A 19,997-nucleotide genomic window follows, 5' to 3' on the forward strand; every position below is an offset into this window, starting at 1 on the left:
TCTGGGGCAAGGATATGCCCACATACAAGTGCACTTGGTTTTACCTACTAGCTGCGGTTCTCAAAATAACTTGTGTGTTAAAAAAAAAAAGAAAAAAAGAAAAAAAAGATTTTCTACATTGACTACCTTTTGCTGTGCACTGTAATGTAAAATAATCCTATGGCAAATTGTGCTTTAAAGTAGGGAATGCTTGTGGAAAGCCCTTCTGTAATTATGGGGTGGAGTCTGGCAGGCTCATACTGAGGAGCGGCTTGACAATGAGGTGCATGACCTTTGGGGTCAGATACTCTACATTTTGAGATCGGGTTCTACCGTGGAGTTGACGAGGGTTGTTCACCGTAGTTAAGCCTCTGAATAGAGGAAACCTCATCTCTCTCTCTTTTTTTTTAAGATCTTATTTATTTATTTGAGAGCAAGAGAGTGAGAGAGCACAAGGAGGGTGGAGAGGCAGAGGGAGAAGCAGACTCTGCTGAGCTCAGAGCCTGACACGGGGCTCGATCCCAGGACCCTGAGATCATGACCTGAGCTGAAGGCAGACACTTAACCGACTGAGTCACCCAGGTGCCCCAGAATCTTCACCTCTAAAATGGAGATCATATCTGCCCTGACTGAGAGGTGACAGGAGCACAGGCATAGCGGTGCAGGAAGCCCTCACTAAATGTCAGCACTCGATAGGGCTGATGCTCCTTGAGTGGGAGAGATACCCTGTCAGACTGGGCTGTGTCGAGGCTGTGACTAATACAGGACAGAAGAGAGAGAAAATCCAGCCAGATTTCATTGTTCCTTCCCTGCTCTACAGCCTCTGCATGAGCCTCTGTGAAAGTTCTTATCCACCTTTTCCTGGTTACTTGCATGTCTGTCTGCCTCTGTAAACTGAAGCTCTGAGCATTTTAGTAGATGTTGTGTCACTGCGGCCCAGCACAGTGCCTGGCACACACTGACTATGGAACTGAATTAATTAAAACTGCAATCATAAATGTCTCCAAATGGGGCTTTGAGTACCAAAAAAGAGGGGGAAAGAAGGCCTTGTAAGTTAGGATTCTTTTATTTGTAAGGACAGAAAACCCAATCTAAACTGGCTTAAAAATAGGGAACTGGAAAGTCCAGGAGCAGGGATGGTTCAAACAATGCCGCGAGGAACGGATTTCTCTTCCTCTCTTGGCACTACTTTCCTAGCTTGGCTTCATTTCAAACAGGCTCTTTGCCTCCAGCTAGCAAAATGGCTGCATAGCTCCAGACCTAAACCTTTCCCAGTTCCTAATCCAGCAGGAAAAAAAATCAACAGTTTTTGTCCCCGCCAAACACTCATTACAACTTTAATGTGCTCGTGTGTTCATCTCTACGACTATCCTGATGCCATGAATTGGTTGGTTCAGACCTGAGCCTCATCCTCTTCCCTCAGTGGGAGGGAAGGATAGGATAACTTGCCTTTAACGATGAATTGGTGTTGGCATGTGCTGAATTGGTGTTGGCGTGTGCTCAAGGTTGATCCTTTTTTAAAAAGGTACCTGGAGTTGGTTATTCCAATTAGGCCAGGCCAAGACATCAAGAGAGGATTGCCATTGAAAAGATAGTTTGTTACCTACAGTTCCCAAGAGGAGGGAGCCAGCCACACCAAGCAGAACCACATGGAGGAACCACCAGGGAGCAGAGGCAAGAGTAAGGAAAAGAAAGGAGAGGGTAAGAGCCTTTGTTGTGATTTAGGGCAGGGGCATAGTGTCCACTGCAGGAGCCTGATAAAACGAGGTGGATAGGGTATGTATGGATTGGTTTGCATAATAAAGGGGTGTTCACAGGCAAGTTTTTTTTTTTTTTTTTAATGTTTAAAGATTTGTTTGAGAGAGAGAACGAAAGAGAAAGCATGAGTGGTGAGAAGGAGGGAGAAGCAGATTGTCTGCCAAGCAGAGAGCCCGATGTAGTACTTGATTCCAGGACTCTGAGATCATGACCTGAGCTGAAGGCAGGCGAATGAGCCACCCAGGTGCCCCTAGTTGTTTGTTAATCGTAGGAATTAGCTCGCCCTGGAAAGGGCCGTCCCTTGCTGAGTCTGCAAGGTCCCAAGATGGCAAAGCATCATGAAATATAGAAAAATTAAAATATGATTAATGCCCTGCTGGGTGGCAAAAAACCAGAGATATCTACTACTAACACTAAAGTGTAACATGGGGGTGTTATCGCATTCATGCACTTACCATTTACTGAGTCTTTCTGACATGCCATACACTGAATTAGGTGCAAGGGACAATAGAAGTGAAAAGAAGCAGGCACAGTCCTGGTATCTTGATTAGAGCCATTGAGCGAGTAATCAAAATTCCTAAGAAGCTTTGTTCAGTCCTACTAGGTACTATTCCACATCATGTGGGATCCAGTATTTCATTTTTAAAGACTTTAATCCACTTATTTATTTTAGGCTATCATGATATGGTTAGCCTGGAGATGTATTCTGGACCTCTGGAGAAAAGATTTGATACCCAGAAATAAAAATGCTCTCTCACAAGTGAGGCTAATCCTGCATGACATGTATAGCATTTTAGAAATCACAAAATGCTTTATTCTCGAGATACCCCAATGGAGACTCTTATCATCTCATTTTATAGCTGGGGAAGCTGAGGTTTAAGAAGAGGTGAAGAGATTTGCCTGAGGATTTATTGCCAGCAATGTGCCAGTCTGGGGCTCAAAACCAAGTCTGGTTCTCATTCTACTTCACCAGTACTTTCCAAACTGTGGGACCTCTACTAGTGGCGCACAGATAGAGCATCCAAATACATGACCTTGCATGGTGAGAAGTTTATTTCCATTCCAATTCTCCTTCAATTCTTGTAGTTGTGCCAAGGACAGGATCTCATATCTGTGCTAATATATCTTCGACATCTTTTACTTGCTAATCAATCTCTTTCCCTTTCTCTTTTTCATCGCTCTCTCTTTTGAAACCAAGAAAGTGCAGGACTCGATCCTGGAATCTTTGGAAGGTAAATTAGATAGAGAATCTAGAATAACATCATTTTACTTTATTTATGACAAATGATATTGGTTTTTAACATTTGTAAAGTTTATCAAAAAATTGATTTTTGAAGTTAAGAAAGAATTGATTTAAAACAAATGCTAAATAAGTAAAAACATAGGTGGTTTGTGGAGATGTACAAGCTATGAAAATGATACCCAGATTACTACCTTCTGGAAATGCCACATAGACCAAGCTAGTTGGAAGGGACTTCTGGAAGGAAGAGAGGGTTTCTCTTACTTCTCTCTTGTCGAGGGAGGAAGAGGACTGGGTCAGATCCCACTCCGTGTGGCCGACATGGTTTCCTGTCAGACAGTGATTCTCAAGCCAGGCTCACAGACTGATGCCAGTCCAAAAGGTTGTCTCCTGATCCTTTGTGAGAAGAAAAATAAGGACGATGTGAGTATCAGTGTAAGAACACCAGTTATTCTGTCCTAGGTGAGGATGCACTTTATTCTGGAATTACTTCCTCCTCCTCCTCCTTTTTCTGGTTTAAGTGTCCATGTGTTAAATGCCATTGTTTAATGTTAATATCTTTATTTGGCCAAACAAAAAGCTGGCAATTTTATTTTAACGACCCCCCTCTACTTTTTTTTCTACATATCACTGAACCTCTGCTCTAGGATACTTCAATTGCAGGAAACAGCCTGCCTTCTATTGTTAGAGGAAAAAGATATTGATAGACTCAGCGTAATAACTGTGGTTGATAGTTAATGCAAAGCAGCAAGCCATAACTCCTTATTGGGCCCAGCTGCTGCTGTTTATCATTGAAGAGATCCTTCTTTCTCTCCAGTGTCACTAAATAAAGATGGGAGATTAGCGAAATAAGATAGCTGTTAAATTAAAGAGGAAAAAAAGTTCAAGTTTCAAGGAGGCTATTACAAAAACAAACAAATGTAAAGACTAAGCGACCCCCAAACTCTCTCATTGACCAGTTTGCAGCTCTCATTGACCTCACAGGCCATCCTGCTTGAGAGCTTGAGACTGGTAAGCGGACAGGACCCTGAAAGTGCCAGCCCCACCCCCTCTGAGACTCTGATCTTGGAAACATACACTGGTACAACAGACTAACTCTTTGACCTAACAATTCCTTTTCCACTCATTTGCCTCAGAAAACATCATCACTGGGCACAAATAATGATAAGGATGTTCAACAAAACTATCACTTATGTAGTGGAAAGCTGGATACAACTTAAATATTCAACCTCAACAGACTGGTTGGGTAAATCATGGCACATTCATACATTAGATTATTGTATAAAAACATAAAAATATGCTGTAGGAAAATGCCATGCAAAGATGTTAAGAGTCTATTGCTAAATGAGAGAAGGAAAACAGCAAAACGTGTTCAAACATTGGATATAGTATCTTTTTTTTTTTAATTTTTTTTTTTTTTTTTTTTTTATTTATGATAGTCACACAGAGAGAGAGAGAGAGAGAGGCAGAGACACAGGCAGAGGGAGAAGCAGGCTCCATGCACCGGGAGCCCGACGCGGGACTCGATCCCGGGTCTCCAGGATCGCGCCCTGGGCCAAAGGCAGGCGCCAAACCGCTGCGCCACCCAGGGATCCCTTTTTTTTTTTTTTTTTTTTTTTAAAGATCGGCACAATACGGTCTGGATGGTGAAGTGATGGGTGAGTTCTCTTTTCCTCTTCTAATGTAAAGGTATTTTGTAAAAATGAGGACAGTGAAGACATTGTACTTTTAAAAAAAATTTTTTTTAAATTTTTATTTATTTATGATAGTCACACACACACACAGAGAGAGAGAGAGAGAGAGAGAGAGGCAGAGACATAAGCAGGCTCCATGCACTGGGAGCCCGACGTGGGATTCGATCCCAGGTCTCCAGGATCGCGCCCTGGGCCAAAGGCAGGCGCCAAACCGCTGTGCCACCCAGGGATCCCGACATTGTACTTTTAAAGAAAAAAACAGTAATTTCTTTAAGTGGGGCCTCATTTAACCTGGTTAAAATGGGTCAGCCACCATCAGCATCAGCTTAAAGGTGTGTGTTTGTGGGCTTGCATTTTGCGGTGGTGACGTGCTTCCCCGAGAACCAAAGGGAGACACTAAACCTCTCTGCAAACTCTTTGTAGATTCCCATCTGTGACTTGATAAATATTTGATGCAGTGGCCAGTCAACATCCCTACATTAGTGAAACTTCTGCCCAGGAGCAACTGCACAGCTCTCAGCAATGAGATGGGAGTAAGTTAAAAAGAGTGTATTCATTAGCCACTTCAAAGGATTTGGTTTTTTGAGCTGGCAATTTTGCAGGCTGGATTATTGGCTTGGCTGTCTACTGTGTGATGACCAAAAACCATACTACTAGAAGGAGGAGCTTGCTTCTTCCCTGAATGATATTTTCTTTCCTTTGTGTTCACAGCTCAGGAGGCAAATGCAGCATCAATCACCCCCCTCTCTTGCCCTGGGTTAAACAGCTGTGAACATCGAAAGTGAGTTTAGGATCTGTCCAATAGCCTTGGTGCCAAAAGCCTGGAGTCTAGTCATCCTTTCTGATAATTGTTTTGTGTAATGGGATGGGCTCCTTATTCTCTTTTCACCTCCCTGGTTAAAATTGATAATTAAAAAGTTAGCACTTTCGGGGCACCTGGGTGGTTCAGTTGGTTAAGCATCGGCCTTCAGCTCAGGTCATAATCTCAGGGTCCTGGGATCAAGTCCCCCATTGGGCTACCTGCTCCTCATGGAGTCTGCTTCTCCCTCTCCCTCTGTGCTCTCCCTCAACAACCCCCCCCCCACTCTCAAATGAATGAATAAATAAAATCTTAAAAAAAAAGTTAGCACTTTTGTTCCTAAATATCTTAGTTGACAAGGAGAATGGGTAAACAAAATGCAGCAGGGCAGAGAAAGGACCTGAAACTAGCAGAAATTAATCCCAACTCCAGAGGTATTCAGAAGGACCTGGGCAAACTTCTACTCATTCTTCAAACCTCTTGGCACCTCTTCCTAAAAGTCTGCTAGCATCCCTCTCCACTGTTCCAGGCTTGGTGACCCTCGTTTGAACTTCTAGAGCTTCTGGGCTTCTCCTGCTAGAGCCTGTAGGCTATAATTACAGTTACCTGCTTGTCTATATCCCTCCTAGGAAACCGAGTTTCAAGAAGACTGTTCATCACTGCGTTGTATAGGTATCTAGCCCTTTAAAAAGAGCTGAGTAAATATTTACTGAGTCAAGTACATTTTTCTTGAAACTGTTGCTGCATAGGGCTTAAAGAATTGCAGGATCATAGAGTATCAAGTTTGAAAGTTTCTTTCATTCATTGCTCAATGCCCTGCCCCCCAGAGCTCTCCAGGCAGGCACACTGGACAACTGTAATGACAGTCAGAGGCAGACTAAGGAGGTGATTAAAATAAAAGACAAACAGGACAGGTCCTGAACTAAGGTGGGATGGAGTTAATCCAGCTTCCCCTTTTCCTGCAGGGTCCTGAGCTCACCTAACGGTCAAGTAAACCCTACCAAGGTAGCCACTGATGGCAGTTTAGGGCTCTGCTTTTCAAACCAGAGGAACAGAAAGAATGCCAAACAGAGTCCTTGAGCTCTAAAAACATAGACTCTCTTCTGGAGCATCATTTTTACTCGATGACCTGGAGGAAAACTTTTTATATATATATATAAATATAAAGATGCCATATTTATTTTTAAGTATATTTTAAATAAAATAAAGTATTTGAATAAAATAAAAATATTATGTTTATATAAATACATAGTATGGAGACAAATATATGTATGATTTTAAAGAGACAGCACAAGACTTGAAAGAAATAGGTCAGAATATTTTGGGCTGAGCTCTCGGACTCCTGGGAGTTAAGAATTCACTTTTGGCCTGATGGGTTACTTTGGTGGGAAAAAATATAAGAAATACTACTGGTTTCACATGCTATCATCTTAGGCACCCTAGAGGCATTTCCAGTTTCACTGGTTTCTTTTGGAGACTGGAAAGTCTTTAAAAACAAAAAGCAATCAGTGCATGATTGTGGCATTTCAGGGGCAGACAGATCTTTCCTAGAGGAGGCCCTGCATTTATAAAGCCCGTTCCCTGGAGTGCCATCAGCCCTCAGCAGCCAGTCCCCATCAGGATGGGCACAGTGAATGTAAACCGGATTCAGCTTCGATATTATTTAGGCAAGCAGCTTTGCCTCTCCAAGCCTTAGTTTTCCTGGCTGTAAAGTGAAATGGTTTTGTAAGCCATTGTATAAACAGTAACAAGCTCAGTGCCTAGCTTATAATAAGCAGTTAATAAATAGTTGTTATTATTAGCGTTAATTATAAAATTAACATACACCCACTCACATCCCCCCTGAATTTGTGCTAAAATAAAAATGGGAGACCATATGTCTAAATCTTTTTTTTTTTTTTGTTTTTGTTTTGTTTTTTTTTCATATGTCTAAATCTTTAAAAGCTACAAACAAGCTAACAAACTGTTCAATATAATAAAATATGTTCTATCCTTCTTGAATACAGATCTTTTTTGTCCCCCTTTTTTTTAACAAAAATGATTTCATTGTGGTAAGAACACTTAACCTGAGATCGAGAAAACAAATTTTTGTATGACTGAATATCAGCAAACCTGAAAGTTGACCAATCTTTAATTTTTTCTCTGTTTAGCTGATTTTGGATGCGTGGTAACAATCGCATGCATGATCCATACATTACTATGACTTATTATATACATTCATTTTTTTCCCATCTTTTATTTCAGCTAAATCACTAATTACATTGTTATAAAGGATTTTTACATAACTTGTGATCTAATGGTAGTAATGCCAAATTAGTCACCTGTTCTTAAGTCATTTGCATTCTCATGTTTTAATTAATTTTAATCTTGAGGAAAGTTGCTGGTAAGCCAAAAGTAACTGAGGTTGTCGATAAAGTTATTGCAGGACGATTTATATTCAGGAATCAACAATGGATTTTACATAAACATTTCAAATAGTGTGATGGGGTCTCACAATAAATTATTACCAATGAAAGTGGCACAAAATATTCTGATTTAATCATAGAAATCACTATCACTTTGTAAAGTAAGATGAAATCAGAGAGAGAGACAAACCATTAGAGACTCTTAATCACAGGAAACAAACTGAGGCTCGCTGGAGGGGAGGGAGTAGGAGGATGGGGTAACTGGGGGATGGACATTAAGGAGGGTTCATGATGTAATGAGCACTGGGTGTTATAGAAGATTGATGAATCACGGAACTTTACCTCTGAAATTAATAATACACTATGTATTAATTAATTGAACTTAAATTAAAAAAAATAAATCACTACCACTTTTACTGCAGTTTCCAATCTCTCTAAAAGCAGTATCTAGATAGAGAAAATATTTCTTAAGTTCTTTTTTTCAAAAAATTTGAGGCTGGAATTATAAGGAGAACCAAAAAAAAATGACAGTATGTTCTGTGATTATTCAAAATCTCTTGAATTGGCATTATATGTTGATTTATAATAACCCTAAAATAGTTTCAGTGGAAATTAGTTGGGGATTGTTTGTATCTGAACATTCTTTTTTATAGTACTGCAAACCTTTTTTGTTTACTTGTTCTGATTTTCTAATATTTTATAGGAATGTCACATTTATTACATGCTTTGCATACAGTTTATTTCAGTTTAGAGAAATGATTTTCTCTAAATCAAAAAACAAATGAGTCTTAGAAAGGCAAAATAGTCTAAGTCCTATCAGAGCAAGTGTCGGGAGTTTCTGGAAGCTTTGGCTAACATTACTAACAGTAGGCAACAGTTTGCACTAGGTAATTGTGGATTGTGCAAAATAAAAAATCACAGTTCTTTTAACTTAAGGATCATCTTTTATTTCTTGTACAATTCTAATCCATCTTTTTATTGTGTGTAAAGTAAACCTGATTGCTTTAATGGTGTTTCATTAACATTCTCTTTGTGTGTCGAATAGTGGTTGTAGTGACAGATCTGACATGGTTTTCATCATGATGCCTCCTATTTGGGCAGATGGAGAAAATATCTATGCCATCATTGAATTTTTCAAGGATGCCATCACTTATTGGTACAGATGAGAACTTGTTTCTTAATAAGAAATTCAAATGGTGCATTGTCTATCATTCACAAAAAATGATTGTTCCTTACTCACCACTATTATCAGTAGCTAGCCCTCATCATTTTTTTAAATCAGTGCCTAAAAGTCAGTTATTTTTTGCGATTCTATTTTTTATATTGGGCATCACTAATAAACTACTCATTAATTTTAATATCTTCTATTTTTTTTAAAGATTTTATTTATTTATTAATGAGAGACACAGAGAGAAGAGGCAGAGACACAGGCAGAGAGAGAAGCAGGCTCCATGCAGGGAGCCCGATGTGGGACTCGATCCCAGAACTCCAGGATCACGCCCTGAGCCAAAGGCAGACGCTCAACCACTGAGCCACCCAGGAAGCCCGATATCTTTTATTTTCATCTTCTGATAGTTTGACAGTATGTAAGATGAATATTAATATAATCTACCCTACTATAAACTAAAGTACTGATTAATGTTTAGAATTATATGTGTAATTTATTCACTCACTTTCAATACTGTTTAGCATTCTCTTCCCTTTATGTGATTTTCAAGAGGTTAGCTTTTATCCATCTATATATTGGTTATTCTGGCATCAAATTTTGAAGTTATTTTTTCCACTAAGTTAGAAACTTTCCATTGTTTTCTATGAATATTGTGCTGTTCTTGTCAGATGCTGGTTACATATACAACATCTACTACTATTCTCTTAAAAATAATCACAGCAATATTTTATAACCCTATTTACTCATTTATGAATTTCCTTGTTGATTACTCTTGTTTAGTTACTGTTACTTTAGACATTTTTGTAGTTCTGGTATTTGCATAGGCAGGTTTTTTTGTGTTGTTTTGTTTATTTATGTATTTTTCGTTGTAAGTAACGTTGTGTGTTCTTTTAATTGAGAACCTAAGTATTTCCACTCCCATATACTTTCCTTGGCCAGAGCAGCTTGTGAAGACTGGCTGGGAAATGTCTAGTAACACTAACAAAATACAGTCTTTCAATTTAAAATTAACAAAGTTTCTGCAGTTTCTCCTTTTGAATAAACATTTTATTATACTATGAAATATTACATTTCCTCCCATCTTTATCCAATGGAAAAGTCTTCTTTTTGGTAAAGATTTTATTTATTCATTTGGCAGAGAGATAGAGCCAGTGAGCACAGGCAGGGGGAATGGTAGAGGGAGAGGGAGAAGCAGGCTCCCCACTGAGCAGGGAGCCGGTGCAGGGCTTGATCTCAGGACCCCAGGATCATGACCTGAGCTGAAGGCAAGTGCTTAACTGACTGAACCACCCAGGTGCCCCCAAAGGAAAATTCTTTTCCAATAATTTGAATCAACTTATGTTGACCTGGAAGCATTATCATGATTTAAAAAGATCATGACAGGCTTTTTGTAGGGTCACTTTCTGATAAACAGTAAAGATTCAAAATTTTAATTTTTCTCATCCAATCTGCCAATTTTTGGGTGTAATTTCTTTATTGTCTAATAGGCAGGCTGGAATTGTGTTTGTTTCTTCTAGTTGTGAATTTTATATAAAAAACTGTCCTTTTCATTGTCATCTTTTGATCAGGAAAAAAAAACACCTTTTAGTAATGAATATGGTCACAATTGTTATCTGACTTGCGCTGGTCGTAGATTTGTAAGAATACTTTCCTTGCTCATTTTGTTGTTTTGCTCAGTCACTAAGTCTTCGTTCAGTAAATGATTTGTAATGTTTGTAAATTGTATGTGGGTCATGTTTAGCAGAAATCTGTTTACTTTCATTTTTTAAATCTCATCTGCAATTAAAAAAAATTAAGCAGCCCACTTTTTTGTTTTTTCAGCCCGTCCTCTTCTGAGTTCCACGTTCATTATGTGTGGTTATATTCCAATGCCAGCTTGTTCTCATTCTCTGCAATCTATAGGATTAAAAGATTAAATGTAATCATGTTCAAAAGATTCCAAGTTTGCCTCTTCTTCATAAAAAAAGTAATTAAAGTAAATGTTAAAATACTGAAAAATTAAAATTATTTTTCCTGTGTGGTCTCAAAAAGTTATTGAAGAGTAAAGAAAATAATAATAATTAATTAACAGTAAAATCTGAACAAAAATTATTCAAATAAAGCTTAGTTACTTGTTTAAAAATTTAATTTTATCTTGGGGTGCCTGGGTGGCAAAGTCGGTTAAGCCTTCAACTCTTGATTTTAACTCAGGTCATGATCTTAGGGTTATGAGATTGACCCCCTATTGAGAGTGGGTATGGGTGGGTGTGGGTCTCTGCTTAGCAGGGAGTCTGCTTGAGATCCTCCCCTTTTCCCCCACCTCTCTCTCTAAAATCAATCAATCAATCTTTACAAAGATTTACTTATATTTTATAAAATATTTTTATAAATATAAAATTGTTTGCAATTCCTGTGTGCATGACCATCAGTTGCTAATGCAAAAAACTGGGATTATGCTTCATGCTTCAAGCATGCCATGTCTGGACTATGCATAAAAAGGAATTAGGAATGATATTCTTTAATATTGCAAACTGTTCTTTGGCTGCTATATGTAACAACTGCAAATACTGCAGTAATACTTATAGGTCTGTAAACCAGGACTTAAAGCAAGAAAATACATGCTAAGCACTCCTGGGAAAAGATGCTTTATTATGCAGGAATCTATAACATCAATGATATGCGAGAAGAAGGATTTGACAAGCTAATTAATTTGTCTCTTCTCTTACCTAAGTGCTTCCACAGCTCAAATTTTCCTCACACTCCTAAGCAATGTCCTTCCAGGATGTTGGCAGAACAACCCACAAATCCTCATGACATTTGGCAAAAGTCACCTATTGTTTCTAGAACAGAAGGCGAGATGCAGAGAGAGATATCCTGTGGCCTAAATGGTGTAAGTCACCAGTGTGGACTCTACATTTGTGGCTGTTCTGTGTCAGCAGTGAGTACTCAATCCCTTAGGTTCTTTAATAAATTTACCTTTTCATTGTGTGCTGCTGATTTTTAGACTTTAATACATGAGGTCTGAGGTAGGAGCCTCTCTTCACCAGGCCTAAGGGCTGTCCTGAGCTCAATAAAATATTCAACACGACTTATACATATAATTCATATTTGTAAAATAGACATAGCTTTACCTAACCAGTACCTGAATAAATTATAATGAAAACAGTTTGGTGTTAATTTTCTAGGCATCTTTTATACTAACCTACACATATATCTATTTTTTACATAAAATTTAAAATATATATAGATTTACACAAATGAGATCATAATATAAAAGCTTTAGTAACCTTTTCCTCCTTAACAATATATTATGCACTGCTTTCCACATTGTTACATAATACTCACCATCAACTTTATCTTATTAATAACTACATGATACAAACTAATTTTTTTTTAGCCAGTTACTACTTAAATGGTTTTTACCCAAACTTTTGCCATGATAAAAATCATACAGCAAATACCCTCATGTAGATGACTTGGTTTTAATTACTTAAAAATAATAACCTTTTGGGCAGCCCGGATGGCTCAGCAGTTTAGCACCACCTTCGGCCCAGGGCCTGATCCTGGAGACCTGGGATCGAGTCCCATGTCAGGCTCCCTGCATGGAACTTGCTTCTCTTTCTGCCTGTGTCTCTGCCTCTCTCTCTCTCTCTCTCTCTCTCTCTGTGTGTGTCTCATGAGTAAATAAATAAAAATCTTAAAAAAAAATAACCTTTTGGGATCCCTGGGTGGCGCAGCAGTTTAGCGCCTGCCTTTGGCCCAGGGCGTGATCCTGGAGACCCGGGATCGAATTCCACGTCGGGCTCCCGGTGCATGGAGCCTGCTTCTCCCTCTGCCTGTGTCTCTGCCTCTCTCTCTCTCTCTCACTGTGTGCCTATCATAAATAAAAAATAAAAAAATTAAAAAAAGAATAACCTTTTTACTTTGGAATAATACAGAAACATTACAAAGACAGTACAGAGAGTCACTGTAGATCCTTCAGCTATGTTGACATCTTACATAATCAGGATCCATTTGTCAAAACTAAGAAATTAACATTAATTCAACATTATTGGCTAAGTTATAGATTTCAATGGGATTTCACCAATTTTCCACTAACATTCCTCCCTTTTTTATTATTGTGATAAGAACACATAATGTGAGATTTACTCTCTTAACTTCTCAAGTACGCAGTTAAGCATTCTTAACTATAAGCACAATGTTATACAGCAGATCTAGAACTTTTTCATCTTGCATGACTGGGACTTTATACCTGTTGAACAGCAACCCCCCTATTGTCCACTCCCTCCATCCAGTTCCTGGCACACTCACCATTCTAGGTTCTTAATGCTTTTAAACTCAAGACTGCATTTGGTCAATCACAGTGAATTTATAAATGTTAGAAATAGGCTGTCTATAGTCCCTGCTCCTGTTTTTCATCTTAAGGCTTTCTTGCAGACTTTTTTGCACAACAAAGTTCCAGATGAATATTTCACACTAATGTACCTTGTCTAGGACCCAGGGCAGTCTGATGTATTAATGTGTTAACCTTTACTGTCCAGAAATGGCAGAAAAATTAGAAATCTATATTCATTAGGAATGGCAAATGGAAACTCAAATATGTACATAATGTATATTTAAATATTTTATTTTCATATATTAATTATGAGGAGAGATACATTTATCTACCTTAATTATAAGCAGTATATACATGCTGCTATTTCCACTTTGTTTGGAACTGGAAAGAGGCAGATATAGGATCAGAATCCTGGTTTGGCTGATACCAATGCCAGCAGTCTTGCCACCATGCCATGCCTTCTAGTAGGTATTAGGATTTGGTGGTAGTTGTGGTTCCTCAAAGAGTTTTTAATTCTTTACAAAATAAGGATTTTTATGCACACCAAACTGATCACAGCGGCCACATGTAAGGAGTGGAGAGAGATTGATAAGAGAAATAGGAATTTTACATCTCTGTGTTGATTGACTTATTTAAATAATGTGTTGATTGACTTATTTAAATAATGAGTATGGGTTCATGTAGTTCTTGTCAATTTTTAAAAATTAATTAAAAAAGCCCCTTGTGCATCAGTACTGGGAATACCAAGCAGTACAACCACTTTTGAAAACAGTTTGAAAGTTGTTAATCAAGTTAAATATACATATACCATATGACCTTGCAATTAATTGCATTCTTAGTTATTCACCCACTAAAAATGAAAGCATATGCCCACAAAAAATCTGTACCCAAAGTTTATAAAGCTTTATTCATAATCACTAGAAACTGAAAACAATCCATGTGTCCATCTATAGGTGAGCAGATAAACAAGCTGTGGCACATCTTACAAGGGAATATAACACAGTAGTAAGAAGCAACATACTACTGATATATGTAACAAGGAGGCTGAATTACAAAAGCATTTTGCTAAGCTAAAGAAGTCTGACATAACAGGTTACATATGATTCTGTTTATATAACGTGCACTAAAAGTGAAAACCATAGGGACAGAAATCAGATCACTGGTTGCTGGGAAGAAGAGGGGGGAACTAATTATATAGTGGCATGAAGGATCTTTTTGGAGTGATGCAAATATTTTTACTTGATTGTATTGGTGGTCACACAATTATGTGTGGATTCATCAGAACCCATTTAAGTTTATATCAAAAAAGGGCTAACTACAGATAAATTATGGTTTATATTACAATTGTATAAAATATAGTATATAATGTAATAATATTACGTATAATATATAGTATATAGTCTAGTGTACACTAATAATTTAAATCCTAGTATATAATTGTTATAGTATATAGTATTACAGTATATAATTATATATTATATAATTACTAGCATTAAATTATAGAATGTAACTTAATATATACTATAATTTAAATTATGTTATATGTACTTTATATATATACTATAACTTATAGTCATATATAGTTATATATGTCTATATCAAGTTAATGTTATTTTAGTAGAAATTATAATTTATAGTTTATATTTTTATTTGTAGTTTATATAATTATATATGGTTTATATACAATTATAGTTTTATTTTATTTTGTTTTTAAAATATTTATTTGAGAAAGAGAGAGAGAGGGAGAATGAGCTGGGAGAGGGACAGAAGGAGACTCCTCCTTGAGCAGGGCAGCCCTACATGGGACTTGATCCCAGAACCCCAGGATCATGACTTGAGCCGAAAGCAGCCGCTTAACTGACTGAGCCACCCAGATGCCCTATAGTTTTATTTTAATGTAACATAATTTATATTATAAATCATAGATCAATAAATATAATTTAAAATTTAATAAACAGAGAAAAGGGAGATGTTTCAAACAATTAAGGCTAAAAATGACATAGTGAATACCTCATAGGGATAAGTTCAGCAGAGTGTGGACCATCTGGCAAAGACACAGCAGCAGGAACTGGGTGGTGGGTGATTATGTGATGATTTCCAAGGTTCCTATTCCTTGTTCTAGATGCTCATCATTGTTCATGCATCTCTCCACTCCAGGAGGCAGCTATTCGCCTATACCTGACTCTCCAGTGAATTAGAATAGGCCCCTCCTCTATGTGGAGGAGGTGCAGAACCACGGAGCACTCCTTTGCTGGCAGATGGTGCCCTAGTGAACCTCAAGGATGTCTCGGGACAGGCAGAACAAAAAATAATGTGCCTTGTAATAGTCTCAGGTAGGAAGAAAGTAGGAAGAAGGAATCTATCTGCTAAGCTCCATCCTTTTTTCTGTTTCCCACTGGTCATGCTTTACCCTAGGGAGAGTTAACTCTTTTATGCCTCAAGTTACCTCATGCAATCCTTTTAGCAGCCCTTTGGAAAGCTAGATTAAATGCACTATGCTTTTTTTAAAAAAAATTTAAGAGTCTATTTATTTATTTGAGAGAGAGTCGGGGGGGAGATGTGGAAGGGCAGAGGGAGAGAGACAAGCAGATTCATACTGAGCTCGGAGTCCAACAAGTGGCTCTATCTCACAACCCTGAGATCGTGACCTGAGCTGAAATCAAGAGTTTGATACTTAGGGATGCCCGGGTGGCTCAGGGTTGAGCATCTGCCTTTGGCTCAGGGCATGATCCTAGAGTCCTGGGATTGAGTCCTGCATCAGGCTCCCTACAGGGAGCCAGCTTCTTCCTCTGCCTATGTTTCTGCCTCTCTGTGTGTCTCTGATGAATAAATAAATAAAATCTTAAAAAAAAAAAAAAAGAGTTGGATACTTACCCGACTGAGCCACCCGGGTGCCCTAACGTACTATGCTTTTATAGCATAAGTCCAGATGTGGCAAGAGAAGCAAGAAACCCAGGGCATGTAGCTCTTAGATTTGGCTGCACAGAGGCAGTGGGGAGGAGGGTTCTTGGCTTCTCCCAGCAATGAATGATCAGCCCTAGGTGGAAGATACCTATGGGCTTAAGGGGAATCAGGTCATTACAATGGCAGTCAGGCCAGAACAAGCAGTGGGGTCCTGAAGTTAATGGCACCAAGAGAAGATGAAAAGGCCTAAGATTACAATTCAGGACTCAAAATTATTTGTTGAGTAAATGAGTGAACAAATGAATCAATGGAAATGATAGGAAGATGGTAGCAGAGGCAGCAAAGTTTTTAAATCTTCCGAAATTCCCTTAAAAAAAAAAAAAAAAGACAGAAAACTCTAATGGCAAAATCCAAGGCTCAATGTCAACATCTTTAAAAAATCTAGATGAACATGATATCTTCATGAACCCAAAATATAAGCAGATGGAAGAAAATCACCGGTAACTAAAGACACACTGTATATCCATGCCGCATGAGGGAGCAGTGAGGTATCTGACGATCCTGAGAACTCCAAAACCGACAATGGGACTTAGTGAAATGCAGAGTGAAGCAATTTGAGAACAACTGGAATGAGGAGGACTTGCGAACACTCCAATAAAGCTGTGGCTGTGTGGGGTCCACAATAAGATGCAAAGATGCTGGTATAGTCTTGGCTCTATGAACTTTCACAATTACAAAGCCCCCTTTCAGGAGAAAGTTTCACTCCAAGGGTAGAGCTCTAAGAGTAGAACCCCTATGGGGAAGGACAGGGTAGAAGAAAGGAAAAAGAAAGTCTAAATAAAAGAGCAAAGAAACCATTATCTCAGGACGCAGAAGGCCATTAGAAAAGAACTCTGTGAGGACCTCGTAAGAGGAAGATCTAGAGCACTGAAGCCAGAAAAGCTGTTCAGACTCACCCTTTTTTCACAAAAGACAAACTGAATTCATATAAAAAGAAACAAATGAATTTGATCATGGTCAAATCCAGTATTAATCTGGATGTGTTAACTTACTTCATTGTGGTAATCATTTTACAATATATATGTATATAAAATCATTGAATTGTATACCTTAAACTTTATACCATATTATACATTAATTGTATCTCAAACTGGGGAAAAAATCCAACACTGTTATCATAGAAAAAAATAGCCAATTAAGAACATAATAACATGCCAACAATGAAAACATATTAGAAAGACATGCTTAAAAACAGATGAAAAATATAACATTATTGCAGGATGAGCTTACAAACTAATAAAACATTAAGAAAAGACTACAATAAAAATTAGAAAATCTCAGAAATGGGGCAGGAGAACTCAGAATTAATATTAATTGTTTGAGAAATGGAGACTAAAATGGGACCTAAGGGTGAATAAATATAAGAGATAATAACTGATCTAGGAGGTGAAAACGAGTGAATTTCAATAAATCAAAGAGATTGAAGAGAAAGTGGTGGATATAGAAGGTGAGCCAAGAATATCAACACACATACACCTAGGATGAGTATTCTCCTGTTAGAAGACCTACAAATAAGAAAATAAGAAGTAATGGAAATTGAAAACTAATTTACATTTTAAAAGCTAACATTTAAGGAAAACTTCCTGAGAAATAGAGATTTGACACTAGTACCTAGGAAATGAATCCTGAATGATCACTATCAAGATATATTCTAGAAGATGTCTGGAGTTTACCAAAAAAGAGAAAAATCATTTGGGCATTTAGTTAAAATATCAAGTGACTTAAGTGACTATCTTTGGACTTTATTCCATAATGAATAGAGCAACATATTGAAAATATTCAAAGAAAGGTAACACTAAGGCAAAGACTTTATATCTAGCCAACATGTTAAAAGTAATGAACATTAGAGAACCAGAGAATATAGCTCCCATGTGGCATTCCTGAGGAATTTACTAAGGAAAGGTTTTTTAGACAACCAAAAGGGAAAGGCATTGATTAAAGGACTAATGATGAGCATAAATATGTAGTTACCAATAAAACTATGATGGCTATAAGGAAAGTACTTGCTCAGTCCACTTGAAAAACAGAATATGGGATGCCTGGGTGGCTCAGCAGTTAAGCGTCTGCCTTTGGCTCAGGGCATGATCCTGGAGTCCTGGGATCGAGTCCCACACTGGGCTCCCTGCATAGAGCCTGCTTCTCCCTCTACCTATGTCTCTGCCTCTCTCTCTCTGTGTCTCTCATGAATAAATAAATAAGATCTTTAAAAGAAAAAGAAAAGCAGAATATATTTGTTGATTGTTTTATAGTTACTGATGGGGGTAAAAGGATATTTATTCAAATGAGAAGCTGGTAAATTGGGATGAGAGGAAAGAAATTATTAACTAATTTAAATATTTTGGGGGAACTGATAGAAAATAACAAAAATAAGACGGTGTGTGGGGAAACTAAGATTTCAGCTTCCTTTTTAAAAAAATATTTTATATATTTATTCATGAGAGACACAGGCAGAGACATAGGTAAAGGGAGAAGCAGGCTCCCTGCAGGGAGCCTGATGCAGGACTTGATCCTAGGACCCTGGGATCATGACCTGAGCCAAAGGCAGACATTCAACCACTGAGCCACCCAGATGCCCCTTATTTTAGCTTTAATACAAAACTAACTATTAAAGGGGTACCTAGGTGGCTCAGTTGGTTAAAGCATCCAACTCTTGATCTCAGCTCAGGTCTTGATCTAGGGCTTGTGAGTTCAGGCCCCACCTTGAGCACCAGGCTGGATGTGGAGTCTACTTAAAAATGACAACAACAACAAACTAATAATTAAAGTAAGTAAAAATATATTTGAGAAAATGAGTACAATAGACCACATAGAGAAAAATTATTGCTATGAAAGGCTTGTATATATAATATATAGGACAATAGGAATTGAAAAGAATACGATTCAAAGAAGTATATACTACATACTACCATCTGAATAAAAAAGAAGGCAAAATGAGGACATATGTATGTATTTGCTTATTTTTGCAATTAAGAAAGGATAAACCAGAATCTAATACAATTTGTTATATATGGGGATTGAAGAAAATTTCTCTGAGTTACCATTTCATGTGATTTTGACTTTTGAATTATGGCACTGTTTTTACTTATTAAAAAAAATCATATCAGTGCTCCCCTTCAGCAGCACATATACTAAAAATGTAATGATACAGAGAAAATTAGCACAGGCCTTGTACAAACACAATCTGTAAATTCATGAGGTTCCATATTTTCATGATGGGTGTTAACTAAACTTACTGTGGTAGTCATTTTGCAATACATACATATTCTTTTTTTTAATCTTATTTATTTATTCATGAGAGAGAGAGAGAGAAAGAGGCAGAGACACAGGCAGAGGGAGAAGCAGGCTCCATGCAGGGAGCCTGATGTGGGACTCGATCCTGGGACTCCAGGATCACGCCCTGGGCTGAAGGCAGGTGCTAAACCGCTGAACCACACAGGGATCCCAATACATACATATTCAAATCATGAAACTGAAACTAACACAATGAAACTAACACAATGTCAATTATATCTCAATAAAATTGGAAAAAATAAAAATAATAACATTTTTAAAAATACAAATAATAATGGGGCATCTGGGTGACTCAGTCCGTTATGCATCTGACTTGGCTCAGGTCATGATCTCCTGGGATTGAAGCCCTCATCAGGCTCCCTGCTCTGAGGAGAGTCTGATTCT

The 19,997-nt window shown here is 37.8% G+C and overlaps 1 long non-coding RNA gene and 1 other non-coding gene across 7 annotated transcripts in view; one reads left to right on the forward strand and one right to left on the reverse strand.

Moving 5' to 3' along the window:
- Nucleotides 1-2,993: 2,993 nt before the first annotated feature.
- LOC144314062 (uncharacterized) overlaps nucleotides 2,994-19,997 on the reverse strand; it is a 38,975-nt gene continuing 21,971 nt past the window's right edge. For 5 of the 6 annotated variants that reach the window (XR_013379724.1, XR_013379727.1, XR_013379726.1 and 2 more), the window contains one exon: nucleotides 2,994-3,373. This is a non-coding gene — a long non-coding RNA (uncharacterized LOC144314062). Of the gene's footprint in view, nucleotides 3,374-10,848; nucleotides 10,940-19,997 lie in introns of all 6 variants that reach the window. The other variant, XR_013379728.1, reaches the window with a different exon arrangement.
- On the forward strand, nucleotides 19,426-19,533 carry LOC144314997 (U6 spliceosomal RNA). Its single transcript, XR_013380820.1, has one exon. It is a non-coding gene; the product is annotated as a U6 spliceosomal RNA (small nuclear RNA).

This window comes from Canis aureus, chromosome 5 (assembly GCF_053574225.1).
Source record: "Canis aureus isolate CA01 chromosome 5, VMU_Caureus_v.1.0, whole genome shotgun sequence".
NCBI lineage: Eukaryota > Metazoa > Chordata > Mammalia > Carnivora > Canidae > Canis > Canis aureus.